Source organism: Bacillus rossius, unplaced genomic scaffold (assembly GCF_032445375.1).
Source record: "Bacillus rossius redtenbacheri isolate Brsri unplaced genomic scaffold, Brsri_v3 Brsri_v3_scf209, whole genome shotgun sequence".
Classification (NCBI taxonomy): Eukaryota; Metazoa; Arthropoda; class Insecta; order Phasmatodea; family Bacillidae; genus Bacillus; species Bacillus rossius.
In genome coordinates, this window is record NW_026962381.1 from 35,001 (window position 1) to 40,268 (window position 5,268).

At 36.3% G+C, this 5,268-nt stretch overlaps 1 non-coding gene across 1 annotated transcript; it reads left to right on the forward strand.

Moving 5' to 3' along the window:
- The first annotated feature begins 684 nt into the window (after positions 1–684).
- On the forward strand, positions 685–803 carry LOC134543807 (5S ribosomal RNA). Its single transcript, XR_010077264.1, has one exon. It is a non-coding gene; the product is annotated as a 5S ribosomal RNA (ribosomal RNA).
- The last annotated feature ends 4,465 nt before the right edge of the window (positions 804–5,268 follow it).

The following is a 5,268-nucleotide window of genomic DNA, read 5'->3' on the forward strand; positions in this document are numbered from 1 at the left end:
CTGGCTGGATGATTATGTGATGTTTTGAAGGAGGGTGTTTTTTTTTTTGTTTGGATTTTGTGTGAGGGGGGGAGGGGGCTGGGCTAGCTTTTTTTTTTTTTTAAATTTTCTAAACATTCATCTCTTATGTAACAGTGTTCAGCATTAAAAAATTTAAAAGAAGAGGCACTTACTCATCAATTTCAAAACAGCCTATGAAGAAAAATAAAAAAAATTTAAATTCATTCCAGTTTTATACATTCATGATTTGATCACATGTATAACTTTTCTTTTTTATTACCTTATTTAATTTTATTATTATTACTACTATTGCTGCTACAACCTAGAAGATACCTCAGTGATACTAATACCTGCTGGTAAAGTTAAAGGTTTCACCTTTCTTTCTTTAAACATATCACAATACCTTTCTTGAGTTAAATATTATCTAATGGCTTTAAGAAGTTATGGTAATGTTCATCAGTTATAGAGTGTGGGTTTGTGTGTGTGTGTGAGAGTGTATTTTGAAGAGGGCTTTGGTGGTTGGGATGGTGAGGGTGGTGGGTGTTGTGTGTGGGGAGGGGGGGGGGGGGGGGAAGTAAAAGAGTGTTCATTACACGATTTCTCCTGTTGTTTGTAACAATCACACCTGGTATAGCTATTTCGAGTGGCAAATACAAACTGCAAAAAAAAAACATCTATATCATTGCCAACGGCCATATCACGATGAACACACCGGTTCTCGTCCGATCACCGAAGTTAAGCATCGTCGAGCGTGGTTAGTACTTAGATGGGTGACCGCTTGGGAACACCACGTGCCGTTGGCACTACTATTTTGCACCCTACAGAAAAAAATTTTTTTTTAAAAATTTCAATTTTAAATTTTTTTTTCCCCCACAATCACCACATTTCCCCCCCCCCCCCCCCCTAACACACACACACACACACACTCACTCTCTATCAATCAATCAATCAATCAATCAATCAATCAATCAATCACTCACTCACTCACCCACCCAGCAGCAGCTGTGAATCTTTGCATGTGTATACCTCATACAAAATTCAAAGTGAAAAAATAAATAGATAAGTGTATATGTATGTATGTATGTATGTATGTATGTATGTATGTATGTATGTATGTATGTATGTATGTATGTATATATGTATATATATATATATATATATATATATATATATATATATATAAACACACACACACACACCTATTTTGAAGTTTCTCTGTTTCAGTGGGCAGTTATGTATAATAATGAGAGATTCAAAAAGACGTTGATAACAATGTCATCAATGCCTGTTTAGTGTGCTCATTTGTTGGATGGTCGGCAGCAATACTAGAGGTGGTACAGCTGTAACCTGTAAAATTGTACCTGCAATGTGTTGTGTATGGAAAAAAATAAAAATTATATCATCTAAATTTTTGTTATCCAACAATAACCTTCCCATCAATGCATGATGTCACAGTAGCCATAGCTCTACTCTTTCTGCCATATAACATTGGGGGAAAAAAAAAAAAAAGGAGCTATTAGAATAATAACAAAAGATAAAAAATCATCTAACTGCAGACCAAAATTCAAAAAACTTAAAGTCCTGACTGCCATAAATGAATACGTTCTAGAAACTTTTTATTCATTCTTAAGAAAAAGAAGAAAAAAAAAATTATTATTTTTTTTTTTTTTTTTTTTTTTTAGATATTCGCACATAGGTATAACACCAGAAATGCTAGTAAATTGAGGATAGTTGAACATAACACTAGGCGATTTGAAAATGGACTAAATTACTTGGGAGTAAAACTTTACAACTTAATATCACAGAAAATAACTAAAACAATTTACCAGTATTAAAAAAAAAAACAGTAAAAAAAATTCTTCTAGAATATCCTACCTACCCTCTGAAGCTATTCTTTAATTTGATTGATAATAGAGAAATTGAACTGTTAATTTGTTGAATGGACTTGTGATAACAGCTGCTTCATGTTTTGCATAAAGTTAAATTGTGTAACATGTTATGTATTTTTTTTTTTTGAAATTTTTTTTCTTGGTAACTTGCATCATGTAAATATTAATTGTCTGCACATACATGTTCTATATCCCGGAGCCTTGACTCCACGTGGGATCAACAGAACAAAAATACAAAAAAAAAAAAAAAATCCAGCTCACTAATCTAGGTGCATTTTGCTAACAATATTTGGAATATATATATATATTTTTTTTTGTGTAACATGCAAATTCTGTATTATTCTGCACACATTATTTATAATCTTCTATCATTTTCTTAGATAATAACTATTAATTCATAAAATAGATTGTGTGTGCATAACCTCCTGGAAACATTTGCACTTACCTCCTACTTTACTTTTTCATTTAAGCAATCCTATTCGCATGTATACACTTAGGTTGCAGCATCGAAATTGTGTAAAATTCAAAGTGTGTATTGCCTGAAAAAAAAAAAAAAAAAAAAAAGACATACCAAATATTTGCATACAGCGACACACTACATATTTGCACACAGTGGAGTTTTGCGGTAATTAACCTAGCACAATTTACCACACGCAATCACACGCCCGCGATGAGATAACACACTCGCTGTTTTCCTGTTGACCGGCACGAGGAGTAAGAAAAATTGATATTTACACGAGCACACACTCCCACACTAGTCACAACGTCGGTCATCAAGTTGTGTTGAAAATTCCTGTAGCCTCTGTTTTCCCAAATGATTTCACTTAAAATTTCATTTAACAAGACCATAAACAAATTTACAATACTAATTTCTTAAACAAACACTTCAGCGAACAAGTGACTGTCGCATTCATTACAAAGCTTACAACTTAACAGATGTTTCCGATGTGAAATAAAATAAGAAAATGTTTTACAACCAACCTAGAACATTTAGTCAAAACGTTTTTGTCCTGGTTTATGATTATTTTCCGTGACATGAATGTTTCAAAACTAATAAAAATACGAATGCAGCCAAATATAATGAAGTTAGCACATAAAAGACGACTTAAAATATTTCATTTTTCGAGAATTGGCAGAGCAAGAACGCACAGGTCCAACGGAAATTTCTTTAAAGATAAACGACCATCGGACAAAAACACCCCCTCCCCTCATCCTCAAAAATACGTGAATAATATACTTTTTCAATTATATTTTTATCGTTTTTTTTTTTTTTTTTTTAATATACTCATTAAAACTTCAAAATAAGCAGGTACTCGTGTGTTTTTCTCTCTACAATGTACCTGATCTCGGTGCGTAAACCTACATCATTTAGAGATGGAATTAATGTACACATACAAGTAAAATTTTGTTCCATTGTAAAATTGAGAGAAAGAAGGTTTTCCAAACGCATTAAGTATGGAGACTTTAAATAAGATTACGAGCTTATAAATGTTTGCAACGAAATAAAGTGACCATGTATCTGCAATTTCAAAAATATTTTTGCTCTGCTAACCTCACATGCAAGCAAGTAAAAATAACCTCACAACTTACTTACCTCTCTCAATTTCGCAGTACCAAAACATAGAAGGGATAAATAGGATAGTTTTTATTCGAAATCCTGCAAGAGTTTTAATTTTTATTAAAATATTTCTCCAATGTAGCATGTGTGTGGAATACTTCATCAGCAACTTGCATCTGCACCTTGAGTGAATTGAAGGGCAGCCAGTTTTAAAAGCTAAACAGAAACTGCACTCTTGAGAATGCATCAGATCCAAGTGAAATGCTTGTTGTGTGTACAGTTAAAAGTTTTATTATTCACACAATGAAAATGTAAACAAAATTTACTCACAATAATAATCACATCATCCTTGGAGGTGCACGAAGAAAGCCATTCCAGGTGGCACTGAACAAGGTGATTTGCTAGTGCTTCCACAGCAAACAGCCTTCATGAAATTATCTCCACATTTTCAGCATACTATACACTAAAGTATACCTAAGTTAATTTAACCATTTTCAAGTGATTCCAGCACAAATTACGTATTTGATTCCTTGAATAACATCTGCAAATGAAAAGTTCCCTGTTTGGTGTAGCAGTAAATTTAAACAGCTCGCAGTGCAAATTAAACAGTGCAGCTGCCATAAAAAAATTACACTATTAGTGGAACTGCCCATTATGTCATCGTAGACTGCTGACATTTAGAAAACATTGAAAAATCAGTGCTAAAGAAGCCCTACATTACTTTCGCTGTCCAAAGTGCGCTGCTCCCTACGTGAGCAAGGCATCGAGAATTTTCTGAACCGTCCGCAACCAGAAAATTGGGTAACCAGATATTTGCAGAGAGAAAAATTTTATTTTCACTTTGCTCTTGCATTCTGTAGGATCAGTCTCGTCATGGCAGATACCGCAGCAGCGACTGCAGCACCAGCTGTTGCCCCATCACAGGCAGCTTCCCCGAAGAAAGGCAAGGCTGCGTCGAAGAAGCCACGAGCCAAGCCCGCGCACCCGCGCACATCTGAAATGGTGGCCTCTGCGATCAAGAGCCTCAAGGAAAGGGGCGGCTCATCACTGCAAGCCATCAAGAAATACGTCGCCTCTACCTACAAAGTAGATGCGGAAAAGCTGGCACCTTTCATCAAGAAATACTTGAAGGCAGCAGTGGCTAGCGGCGAGCTTGTCCAAACCAAAGGCAAGGGTGCGTCTGGCTCCTTCAAGCTGGCTTCAGGGACCACCGGTGCTCCGGACCAGCCCAAGGCTCCAAGCGGCAAGCGTGGTGCAGCTGCCCCTAAGGAAAAGAAGCGATCCGTAGCCAAGAAGGCAGCGGTGGGCAAGAAACCAGTCAAGAAGACTCCGCCTACAGCAGAAAAGAAAAAAAAGGCAGCAGCTGCAACCCCCAAGCCCAAGAAGGCACCTTCAAAGGCAAAAAAGGTGTCCAAACCTCCCACGAAGAAACCCCGTGCTCCAAAGCCAAAGAAGGTTGCCCCAAAGAGCAAGTCGCCCAAGAAAGCAGCCCCAAAGCGGAAATGAAGATGCCAGCAGGACCGCTGGCACTTTCTGTGGCACTGTACCACCTTATCGGCCCTTCTAAGGGCCAACAATACTAGTCATGAAGGTATCAGTTGTTGCAATCATTGCCTCCTATAGCCACACCTCTGCCGTTAGGTAAAATTCTGGTTAAAAAATTTCTTATGGTATTTGAAGCGGGGGAAATAAATAAATAAATAAAGAAATTTATCAATTACATTGTGTGTATAGTTTAGGTGCAAAATTATTTAAAGTTTTTAAGCAGGAAAACGTCTTACAAACATCTCACTCTTATTTCAGCATATATATATATATATA